General features: G+C 39.7%; 1 pseudogene; it reads right to left on the minus strand.

The window, feature by feature from the left end:
- Positions 1-721: 721 nt before the first annotated feature.
- Positions 722-2,289, minus strand: LOC134381099 (perilipin-2-like; annotated as a pseudogene).
- Positions 2,290-13,257: the final 10,968 nt, after the last annotated feature.

Raw genomic sequence — 13,257 nt, forward strand, 5'->3', positions numbered from 1 at the left:
AAGATGCTTGAGTAAGATGTAAGGCAGGTCATAGAGAATAATTTAAAAATCATCAGAGGACTAAAAAAATAATACCACAAAGGCAAAATATAAGCATGAAACACAAGAATTTAGTGTACAAGTTCTCAGAGGCTCCAGCGTTCTCTTGGCCTTATTTGTCCTTCCAGTAACATTGCATGCAGAGATATACGCACCCTGTGGTCTTAGAAATATGGAATATTAACATTAAAAATATTTAGGAGAATATTAACATGATAGCATAACCTAATACATTTTATGGGCTTAATAATCTTTTTTTTCTAAATTCTGTTGTGAATTTTATTGAATTCAAAGGTAGCATTCCTTCATAAAAAATAAAAAACTAAAATCAAGTTGTACAAGCATGCATCGTGAGACAAACCATTGATGAGGCCTGTGCAGACCATACTGGAGCAGACACCAGTTTATACCACAGCTCCCATGAAAGTGTTTTTATTCATTACAAACAGTAACAGTGGTGACACAATGGCCACAGAATGAGACCGTAAGTGCACTTGAACTTTTTATGAGTTCTGGCTACACTCTCATAAGCCTATCACTCGTTTCTCACCAGTCAAGTCAACAGAACTCATCTGCTAATGCCAGAAACTTTAAAGCTCTTAATCTAGCTGGAGATGACTACAATTGAGGACCTTTTTCCACTAGCTGCTTCCCCAATTTAGAGTTGTCTAGCAGATTAACTTCAACATAGCAAAAGATATCTTCTTGCTGGGTGCAGCATACACTGGTGATAGGGACAGGTTTGATGAGTTTTATGCTCAGATTGCTGGGCCTCCTGGCTGGTCTTGTCTATTTCTGTATCTTGGTCCTGAGCATTCTGAGACTGAGTCAGCGGAGGATAAAAGGGACCTACCAGCCAGTCGAGGGGCATGTTGTTAAGCTAGTCCATCACATCATCTAAAGATGCCTTCATTTTCCACAGCTTCCCCTTGCTAGAAGTGAGGAGGCTGTCAGACACTACCTTAAAAGAGGCAGCATTGCAGATCACTGGGTGGATGTCACCTGCCATCACCCCCAAGTGCTTGGCCTGATCTTGGATGTTCTGTGGGAACCCTTGGATGTTGGGCAGGAGGGCGTGGCATGTGGTCTGGAGCTGCTGAGTCAGGTTGCAGGTGATAGCATGGACACGTGACTCAACGTGCTCAGCACAGTGGAATTCATCAGTATCGTCATGGCCCGTGCTTGTCTTCCACCATCCGTGAGAGCTAGAGCTCATCCTGAGCATCCTGAATTTTCTGGTTGGCAACGTGCACATTCTTTCTGGCAAATTCAGTCAGGTGAACTAAGTAGAGGGAAGCTGAGAAATGGTCTCTTTGATTTTTTGCTTAGCTTTTTGAATGCTGCTGAGAGCCTGCTGGTAGGCACATGAGCCGAGCTTGGTAGACAGGGATGCCAGTCTATTACAATAATCCAGCTTCTGAATCATATCAGATCCTTTGACTTTTTTTGCTTCCTTTTCTAGTTCTTCCTCAGAGAGAGGGAAGTACTGGTCTACCAGCAGTTCTGATTTGGTGAGTGCATTTTCTTTCTTTCTTTTTTTTTTTGCTATATACAGTTTTGTATCCTTTTTTTTTTTTTTTTTTTAATTTTATTTTGTCGATATACATTGTGGCTGATTATTGCTCCCCTTCACCAAAACCTCCCTCCCTTCTCCCTCCCCCCCTCCCCCCCAACAATGTCTTTTCTGTTTGCTTGTCGTATCAACTTCAAGTAATTGTGGTTGTTATATCTTCTCCCCCCCCCCGTTTTTTTTTTTGTGTGTGTGTGTGTGTGTGTGTGAATTTATATATTAATTTTTAGCTCCCACCAATAAGTGGTGAGTGCATTTTCTACTTCTTGCTCGTAAACTGCATCACCCAACTTCTCAAGACTGTGTTAATACTGTCATTGACCACAGACTTAGTCTTCACGCTGCCAGTCACTGCTCGTTTGGCATCAGCAACAAGCTGGGTTGTTGGCAGATTCAGAATAGGCGTCTCTCCTTAATCCTGTCTAGCCCCTTATAGGCATAGGTATTGGCAATCGCAATTTGTGGCTCTAGCTTCTGGATGATGAGCAGAGCACATGGCCACTGAGGTGACGGTCTTCATGCCCTTCTCTGCCATCTCACACACAGACTTCAAGTAGGGATACTGATCCTTTATACTGACATAAGCCGAGGACATGTGGAGGATACATGGAGCTCAGCAAGAGTAGGTTGGCCACAATAGTCACCACACTCGCTTATGGATCAACTGCAACAGATGCCATTTTCTTCCTGGAGAAAGAAGAAATCTACAGCAGCGAGGAGGCGAGGGGCAGGAGAGTCCTGCAGCCAGCTCTGGCAACCCCGACACATTCAAAGACAAGTGCCTAACAACCTTAAAAGCACAAGAAGAGTTAATACCTATCTACAGATACAATGAAGATGAGACAGATTCCACGTTGAGGACTCACATGGTCAAAGGGCTATTTGTTTTTAGCAGGTAATGATGCAGCATCTGAGGGAGGCTTAAAGTAGCTGCTAAGCTCAGGAATTGGCAATGGTTGGCAAGTAGCATTGAGGATGCTCAAGGCTCCAGATGAAAAGACGAGAAGGCAGGTAACAGTTCGCAGGCATTAGGATGGAATCTTTAGCTGTGGTTTCTCTGGACATAAAGTGGCAAGGTGCATGGGAGCCTGAAGCTCTAGGTCCTTCTGAGGACAGTGCTACTATACGCTGTTGTTCACTGCACAAAGACACCTGGGTGAAGAAAAGGTAGGGACTGAAATTCAGCCTGTGCCCTGTTTACCAGGCCTTGGGCCCTGGCTTTTTAGTAGTGGCCCTGCAGAGTAAGGAATCAACCAAAAGTACTAAAAATGAAAATGGGCTGGCTCAAGGCTTGAGAGAGTGGGGGTGTGCTGGGGTGGAGAAGAGAACACAGCAGCACCCTTGGAAGGTCCTGGTCCTGCATCTGGGCAGCAAGGGAGTGGCAATGGTCTAAGCCTCTACAATGTGATGCCCCAGCAGCATCCTCCTTCAGGAGCCTTCTGTGCACAGCTCTGCCCACGGCTGGCCATCTAGCTCAAAGTTCTTATCCCACCCTGTCCCACCACCACCTAAAGGTGGGAAGCAGAAATGGTTGAGATCAGAACTGAAGGATGGATAATACTTTCCTGGGTGAAGAGGGGAAAAAGCACAAAAGACAGAGATAAAGTCTGAATCTGGGAGAGCAGAGGGATCAGGAGGCCTCAGGCTTGGGTTCCAGAGCGAGTCCCAATTTAACTACAGGTGATCTTGGCAGGTAGCTTAGCCTCCCCTAAGCCTCAGTGACCTCATACTAAAACGGAGAAAACAGAAGTAAAAACCCCACTGGATTGCTGTGAGGAATATATGAGCATAATGACCTGAGATTCATCCAAGTTGTTGTGTGAATCAGTAGCTCTTTCCTTTTGGTTGCCAAGTAATACTCCATGGCACGGATGTACCACACAATAGCACACGTTGAAAGACATTCCCATGGTTTCCTGTTTGGGGTTATTGCAAAACTGTTATAAATATTTGTGTACAAGTTTTTGCATGAAAATAAGTTTTCATTTCTCTAGGATAAATGCCAGTGGTCACATGGTAAGTCCATTTTTTGTTTTGGAAGGAACTGCCAAGCTATTTTCCAGAATGGCTCTACCATGTTACGTTCCCACCAGAAACATATGAGTGGTCCAGTTTCTCAGCATTCTCACCAGCATTTTGTATTACATTATTTTTTATGTTAGCTACTTTAATAGATGTGTTAGTGATGGTTCACTATGGTTTTAACTTATATATTTCTAATGAAGTTGAACATCTGTCCGTGTTCTTATTTGTCACTTGTATGTTCTCTCCAATGACATGTCTGTTCATAGATTTTGCCCATGTCTGATTGGATCGTTTGCTGTTTTTAATGTTGAGTTTCGAGAGCTATTTATATATTCTTGATATGAGTCCTTTGTCAGATATGTGATTTGCAAATAACTTCTCCCAGTTGTAACTTGTTTTTTTTATCCTAACAAGGCCTTTTGCAGAGTAAAATTTTTAATTTTAATGAGGTCCAATTTATCAATTTTTCTTTTCATGGATTGAGCTTTTCAGGTCAAATCTAAGAACTCGTCATCTAGTTCTAGTCCCACAGATTTCCTCCTTTTTAAAAATGTTTTTCTAGAATTTTTATAGTTTTACATTTTACATATAAATTCATGATCCATTGTGAACTAATTTTTAAAATAAGGTGTGAGGTTCAGCTCTATTTTTCCCCCTAAATTGATCTATAGACTTAACGTGATTTCTATGGGTAAGGTTTTTTTGTTTGTACCAACAGTCCCCAACTTATGATGGTTTGACTTATAATTTTCTTACTTTATGATGGCACAGAAGCAATTTGCATTCAGTAGAAATCATACTTGGAGTACTTACACGACCATTCTGTTTTTCACTTTCAGTACAGTATTCAATAAATTAAATGAGAAGCTCAACACTTTATTATAAAATAGGGATTGAGATGATTTTGCCCAACTGTAGGCTAATGCAAGTGTTCTGAGCATGTTTAACGTAGGCTAAGCTAACCTATGATGTTTGGTAGGTTAGGTGCATAAGGGTACTGTCAAAAATTCATGGAAAAATTGAATTAAAACATAATACAAATCCTTCCATGAACTTTTTGAAGACCCCTCGTATTAAACGTATTTTCGATTTGCAATATTTTTTCTGGAGTTCAATTACTCCAGCACCATTTATTGAGAAGACTATCCCTTCACCATTGAATTGATTTTGCTTCTTGGCATGTACCTATTTTTGGATTCTCTATTGTGTTTCATTCATCTGTGTGTCTATGCCTCTGCTGGTACCACACTGCCTTGTAACTATAGAGTAAGCCTTAACATCAAGAAGAGTGACTCCAGCCACTCTATTCTTTTTAAGAACTATTTTCACTATTCTAGCATCTTCCCTTTCCATATAAATTTTAAAATAAGATGTCTATACAGATGCTCCTTGACTTACGATAGGGTTATGTCCTGATAAGCCCATCATAAGTTGAAAATATCTTAAGCCAAAAATGTGTATAATACATCTAACCTACCAAACATCATAGCTTAGCCTAGCCTACCTTAAACATGCTTAGAACACTGACATTAGCCTATAGTTGGGCAAAATCATCTCACACAAAGCCTATTTTATAGTACAGTGTTGAATATCTCATGTGATTTGTTGAATACTACACTGAAAGTGAAACACAGATTGGTTGTATGGGTATTCCAAATGTAGTTTCTACTAAATGCATATTGCTTCTGTACCATCTTGAACCATCATAAGTTGGGGACCATCTTATATACAAAAAACCTTACTGATGGACACTGCATTAAACCTATAGATCAATTTATGGGGAATTGACATCTTTTCTGTGGTAAGTCTGCTGATTCATGAACAACCGTATGTCTCTCCAAGTACCTAGGTCTTCTCTAATTTTTTTTATCTTGTACTTTTCATCATAGAGACCTGTAGGTATTTTTGTTAGATTTATACTTACGTACCTCTCTTTTTTCGGGGGTGGAGGGGTGGGGCGGGGATTGTAAATGACATTGCACTCTTGATTATAGTTTGCTCTTGTTTACTGTCAGGATATAAAAATGCAAGTGATTTTTTGTTGGTCTTATATCTTGTGACCTTAAGGAAGTAGTTTATTATTTTCAGGAGGTTTTTTTGCAGATTCTTAGGGATTTTCTACATAGGCAATCATGTCATCTGAAAATGGAAATTGTTTTATTTCTTCATTTCCAATCTGATTGCCTTTTATTTCTTTTTCTTGCCTTATTTCAATAGCTGGGGCTTGTGATATTCTGTTGAATAAGGTGGTGAGTGTGGACATCCATGCCTTGTTCTTGATCTCAGTCTTTCATGTTAAGTATGATACTGTTGTAACTATTTTTTATAGGTGCTCTTCATGAAGGTGAAAAAATTTTATTTATTCTTATTTCTGATGAACTGAATGTTTTGAATTGTGAATGAATACTGAAATTTTTCAAATGCTTTTATTGCATTAATTGATATGCTTTTATGTTTTTCTAATTTAGCCTCTTGATATGGTAGATTTTGTTGATTGACTTTCAGATATTAAATCAGGCTTGCATTCCTGGAAGAAATCCCACTTAGTTGTGGTATATAATTCTTTTTATACATTGTTGAATTCAATTGGGAATATTTTCTTAATGGTTTTGCATCCATGAGATATTAATGAGATGCATGCGATATAATCACCTATAGTTTTCTTTTTCTATACTGTTTTTGTCTGGTTTGGGTATCAGGGCAATACTGGCCTCATAAAATGAGTTGGGAAGTATTTGTTCCTCTTCTATTTTCTGGAAAATAGTTTGTAGAATTGGTGTTAATTCTTCTTCAAATGTTTGCTAAATTACTCCAGTGAAAACATCTGACTTGAAGATTTTTCCTCTGGAAGCTTTTTAACTAAAAATTCAACTACTAATGGTTATGGGACTACTCAGGTAATATACATCATCTTGGCTGAGTTTGGTGAGGTTGTTTGTGGTTTTTGAAGAATTGGTATATTTCTTCTAAATTGTTGAATATATGAATGAAAAATTGTAATATTTCCTTATTTTCCTTTTTCATGGCTGCGGGAACTGTTGTGATATTCCTTGTTTCATTTCTGATATTGGTGATTTTTGTCTTCTTTTTTGTCATTTGCTAAAGATGTATCAATTTGATTAATTTTTTTTCAAAGAACCAGTTATTTGTTTTCATTGATTTTTCTCTATTTTCCTCTTTCCAATTTTATTAATTTTGTTTCTTCTCTTTATTATTATTTCCTTCTTTCTGTTTTCCTTCCATTTGTTTTGCTTTCCTTTTTTTAGTTCCTTGAGGTAGAAACCTAGCTATTTGATTTGAGACATATCTTATTTTCTAATGTAACCATTTAGTAGTATACATTTAACTGTCTGGGCACTGTGTTAGTTGCATACTACAAATTTTGATACATTGTATTTTCATTTTCATTCAGTTCTATGTGTGTGTTTTTAAATTTTTTTGGAGACTTCATCTTTGATCCCTAGATTATTTAGAAATGTGTTGCTAAATGCCAAGTGTTTGAAGATTTTTCTGTTATCTTTCTGTTATTAATTTTTAGCTTGATTTCATTATGATCAGAAAATGTATTTTGTATGATTTTAATTCTTTTAAATTTTCAAGTTTATCTTGTGACCCAGGATATGTCTATCCTAGTGAATGTTTCATGGGTGCTTGAAAAGAATGTGAATTCTGCTCTTGTTAGGTAAAGTGTTCTGTAAATTTCAATTACATCCTGTTGTTTGATGGTGTTGTCCAGTTCTTCTATATCCTTGCTAATTATCTGTGTGACAATTCTAGCTAAAATAAAGTCCCCAGCTATAGTTGTGGATTTGTTTATTTTTCCTTTCATCTATGAGGGTACTTCAAAAAGTTCATGGAAAGATTCAAATTATCTCTCAATTCTATTTTTCCAGGAACTTTTTGAGGTACACTTGTATATCAATTTGTGATTCATGTATTTTGAAACTCTGTTGTTTGGTGCTTACATATTTAGGACTGCTATGTTTTCTGCGTGGGCTGATCCTTTTATCATTATATAATGTTCCTCTTATTTCACAGTAATTTTTTTGCTTTGAAGTCTATTTTATCTGATATTAATATAGCCACTCTTGTTTTCTTTTTTAAAATTAGTGTTTGCATGATACAGCTTTTTTTAGCCTTTTACTTTCAACCTGCCTATATCATTAATTTGAAATGAGATTTTGTAGAGACCATAGAGTTATAGTAGTATATTTATAGTATATACATATACTGGTATATATATATAGTAGTATGCAATAATATATGTGTGTGTATGTCTGTGTGTGTGTGTGTGTGTGTATATCCATTCTGACAATCTTTATATTTTAATTGGTGTACTTAGATAATTTACATTCAAAGTAATTATAGGTAGAGCTCACATGTGCCATTTTATTATTTGTTTTCTGTTTATTTCTTCTCTTTCTCTTTTCTTTCTTTCTTGCCTTTGTATAGATTACGTGAACCTTTTAGTTCTATACTTATTTATTTATTTAAACTAAACCATTTTAATATATCACTTAGCACTGTAGGTATTACAATATACATATGTAAATTATCACAGTCTACTGTTATTTATATTTTACTAATTCAAGTGAAATAAAGAAAACTTACTTCCATTGGGGTCCCTTTACCTTGCCCAATTTCAAAGTATAATTGTCTAAATATTCCCTCTACATACACTAAACACCACATCAGATGCTGTTATAAATTTTGCTTCGATTACAAAATATGGTTACATAAACTCATAAGGTAAAGAATGGTCTATTATGTTTACCTTTATTTTTAACCATTCTTTTGCTCTTTTTTCCACTTCTGAAGGTCTCAGCCTACTTCTGTTGCCATTTTCTTTCTGTTTGGAGAGCTTTCTAACTTATTTTTAAAGGAAAAGTCTGCTAACAATAAATTATCTTTGTTTCTCTTCATCCGAGAATATTCTTATTTTCCCTTTATTCTCAAAGGACAGTTTTACTAGATGTCAGATTCACAGTTGACGGTTCTTTCCTTTAAAAAATTGAAACACGTTGTTCAGCCTCTTTTGGCCTCCATGGTATATATCATAGGGGAAATCTGCTGTCATTTGAGTTGGTGTTCCTCTATAGGAATGTATCATTTCTTTCTGGCTATTTTTGAGATTTTTTTTTCTTTGTCTATAGTTTCCAGGAGTTTAATTATGATGTGTTTTGGTGTGGATTTCTTTGGGGTTATCAAATTTGGGTTTTTCTCGCCTCCTCGAACTTGTAGGTACATGTCTTTTGTCAAATTTGGAAAGTGGTCAGCCATTGTTTCTTTGAAAACTTTTTCAGCATTACATTTCTTTTTCTCTCCTTCTGGAACTCCAGTCATATGAAGGTTAGACTTCTTTGTTGCTGCCTCACAGATCCCTGAGGCTCTGTTGATTATTTTCAGTCTATTTGATCTCTGTTGTTCAAGTTCAGTAAATTCTATTAATCTGTCCTCATGTTCATCAGTTGCATCCTGTCATCTCCACTCTACTGTAGAATTCATCCAGCGAGTTTTAACGAAATTTCAATTATTGTTCTTTTCATTTTTATAATTTCCATTTGATTCTTTTTATAACTTCTATTTCTTTGATGAGATTTTCTGTTTTTTAAAACTTGTTTCAAGATAATTTGTGATTGTTACTCCTGGTTCTTGGTATGATGTGTGATTTTCTATTGTATTGGTACATTTTGGTCATTATGTTGGGAGGCTCTTGATCCTAATAAGCCACTATTTTAGCAGGCAGTTGTCATGTTTAAGTTTAGTGTGGAGGTTCTTGCCTACTTTTGTGGGCTGTAGTTGCAATGACAGTGTCGTTTCAGAGCCCTTGTAATGTTATTCTGGTCTGCACCATTGTTTGGGTGTTGAGGACGCTCCTGCACAATCTCTGCTGGGCCTGGGTCTCTTTCTGCCACTGGCTAGAGGGTCAGGAGATGCTGGGCTCCACTGTTGCTCACCTCGCAGGTGGATTGTTCCAACTGTCTGTGCCCTCATGGGAGAGTGTTTGGGTCACCTCCTGGGTCTTTGAAGCTGCCACTGCGTACAGATCAGCCAGCCAATGCCACAGGGGTTCCAGTTGGGGGTTCCCATTAGGTATCTGTTGGACTTCTTTCCTCATCCTTTGGCTGGGGGTGGGGGGCTGTGGAGAGAGACAAAGAGAGAGAGAGATCTTTATTGTTGGTTTTATTTTGTTATTATTGTTTTATTTCTGTTTTTTGGTCTATGTCTATTGGTTCCAGGTTGCAGACTTCTCCAGCACCCAGTCAGAGATATACGGGAAATAAAAAGAAAACCCAGAGAACTCACCACATTATCATTTCTCAAGTCTTGAAGTGCATAGCCAGTTGCTTTCATTGTTTCTGCTTCCAGGGTCCATTTGTCATTATCTGTTAAATTATCTTCAGGGTTGTTAGTTATATGTGGAGGAAAGGAGCAAAGTCTTCTTCTGAAACCAGAAGTTTGCAATTGACATTTTAAAAAACCTGGTTTACTAATTTCAATAATGTGTCCCATTGAGTTGCGTTTTTTTCCAGGCAAAAGACCTCTTGAGAATAGTAGATTTTTCTGAATGGCTTCCAGAGCTGATCCCTAGGCTCAAGGCAGGCCAGAGATCCAGGAAGGCAGGATGGCTGGAGCCCCCAGGAAGTCCCTATGAGCAGGGCACATCTTGCCGGCTCTGGAAGCCAGTGCCCCTCTGTTTTCTGACACTGATGAAAAGTGGTAGAAAGACTTTCTCCTTTCAAGAAAGAGACAACAGTGCATACACATGCTCTGCACTTGTAGCTCCTTTATTTTTAAACATTTTCCTTTTATTATTAGCAGTTTTTTTATTTTTATGGCAACAGCTCACATGTTGAGAGGTCAGATTTCAGTACCTTTCATTAGTTAGAAAGGCGGAGAACTAAATTAATTGGACTTGTTCTCTGTGAGAAGCCCTGGGCCAGTTTAAATCAGGCAGTATAAATAGGCAGTATAAATCAGAAGGGGATTCACTGTACTGACGGAAGGACAGAAATCTTGTAAGTTAACAAGAAAGGGGCTACCAGCAGACTCAGACAAAGGCTGACGGGTCCGCAGGCTTTAGAGAGAAGCAAAGAAAAAGGGCAGACGAGGTCCTGCAGGAGGACAAAGGGTCTCGTTTTCATGACCACGGCAGTGATGAGAGCTGAGGCCAGGGCTGCACTGAGCAGGCCCCTGCCAGGTCTCCCTGACAACAGGCCCCTCCCTTCCAGCCGGGGCTGGAGGATCTGAAAAGCTAAGTGAGGATGAAGTAAATGGTAACAGGAGAAGAACATACCTGCATCTGAGCAGGCTCCTCAGAGAACGGCCCAGGAAGCAGCATTTCAGGAAGGCTCTGCTGTGGGAGACTTGGGGAGACAGAGGATGGGGAGGCTGGAGCCCACTAGGCCCACAGTAGGAGCTGTGGCTCCTTTGCATTGGTGCAGACACCGACTCACGGTGTGTGAAGTAGCCGTCTTGTCTGGCTTGTGTCGTGCTGCATGGGGACTCAATGCCACCCTGCGAAGGGGGACCACGGTTCTCATTTACTGATGAGGAGTCAGCAGCCCAGGCAGGCTACCTGCACATGACTGCCCAGACAGCCACCTCTGGACAGTGGTGACGCAGGGAGTAGAAACAGAAAGAGGGAAATCCTGTGCCCGAACCCTGAGCACTTTCGCATTCTTTTTGGTAGGGGCAGCCCTGAGAAGTTCATTCTGAGTGTGTTGTTCCCAAGTGCTGAGAATCCAGCCTGGGCAGTAGACATATGTCTCAGCTTGCATGCGTTACAAGCAGAGGAGGAGGCAGAGGCTGCTGGAGGCAGACTCTGCTGCATTACAATATCTGAGTATAAGTTATAAAGTACAGTGACATGACAGAACTTTAAAGTGTGCCCAGGATTCTGTTGCAGAAAATAGTAATGTTTGAGAAAGATTTGCACCCTCAAAGATAAAAGAAAAAGTAAAACTCATTATTCATGCCTGAAACATTTTCTCCCATTATGTGGCCTTTCTTGGGTAAATGAATAAAATGTGTTCATTTCCTCTGCTGAAAATGTGATAAATCAATGATGAATTCATAACAGGGAGGTCCCTGGAACCTATTAAGAATGTGTCCAGTTAGAGTGAGAATATGGACTCTACTCACCAAGAAACCTATCCTGGAGACGGCTGGAAGACTGAAATGGCTCAGGGTCACGTTTTTGTGGGGGGCAGTTTCTCTTTGACGTTCTGTAATGGCCCTGCTCAAGCCATGTGGTTTGTGTGGCACTGGCCCAGCTTGGGCAATCAGAGCGTCCACCCTCTGGTTACAGTGATTGGCTCAAGGCCTGGCCCGTCACCATACCAGACCAATCATCATCTTCCCTGGGGTTTAGCTCAGAAAATCCCACACTCTTTCTGGAAGGTGATGACCAAAAGGACCCCGTTAGTCAGGAGTCAAGGGGCATCTTGTTTCCACGTGGAGAGGACCTACCTGAGAATGGGGCCAAGAAAGGCAAGCAAAGAGAGAGACAGACAAAGAGACGAGTGATGACATCATTTGAACACCGGGATACAGCTGTCCCTGATGCTAGACGCACCCACCTGCTTTGGATTTCCCAGTCTCACAAGCCAAAATAGTCCCCCCCTTTTAAAAAAGCTTATTTGAATTGGGTTTCTGTCACTTATAACTGAACAGGTCCCAACGAATACTGTTAGTATAAAATATAGCTGTTGTGCCCGAGTGGGCTGGAATTCCCAGCTGGATTGCTCCTAAACCGATTCCATTAAGACTAAACACACAAATACACCTTTCATGAAGCCCCTATGCCATCCTTAATAGCAGCTTGGTTGGCTGACTAGAGTCATGATAGCTCTGATCACTAGCTAACAGCAAGAGGACCACTGCCTAAATAGTGGGGTGCTGTGGACTAAGTTTGTGTCCCCCCCAAATTTATATGTTGACCCCCAACCCCCAGTGTGATGGTATTTGGAGTTGGAGCAAACTTAATTGATAATGTTGTATGTGTCCTGACTGCTCCACTGACCAGCTGGTCCCCAGGTTTCTCCCTCTCCTCAGGCCTCCCTTCTCCCAGAGACACAATGGTATTGAATTTAGGCCAATTAATAACCCTGCAATGGCCTCTAAGTATTCAAGTGAAAGGAGGAGTCATACGTGTTACACATTAAATCAAAAGCTAGGAATGATTAAGCTCAGTGAGGAAGGCATGTAGAATGCTGAATTAGACTGAAGCTGGGCCTCTTGCACCAAACAGTGAGCTAAGCTGTGAATGCAAAGGAAAAGTTCTTAAAGGAAATTAAAAGTGCTACTCCAGTGAATCCATGAATGATAGGAAAGTGAAAGTCTTATTGATGACATGAGAAAGTTTTAGTGGTCTGCATAGATCAAACCAGCCACAACATTGCCTTAAACTAAATCCTTATCAAGAGCAAGGCCCTAACTCTCTTCTGAAGGCTGAGAGAGGTGAGGAAGCTGCAGAGGAAATGTCTGAAGCTAGCACAGGTTGGTTCATGAGGTTTAAGGAAAGAAGCCATCTCCGTAACCTAAAAGTGCAACGTGAAGCAGCAAGTGCTTATGTAGAAGCTGCAGCAAGTTCTCCAGAAGATCTAGCTGAGATCATGGAT

Source organism: Cynocephalus volans, chromosome 6, assembly GCF_027409185.1.
Source record: "Cynocephalus volans isolate mCynVol1 chromosome 6, mCynVol1.pri, whole genome shotgun sequence".
Lineage (NCBI taxonomy): Eukaryota > Metazoa > Chordata > Mammalia > Dermoptera > Cynocephalidae > Cynocephalus > Cynocephalus volans.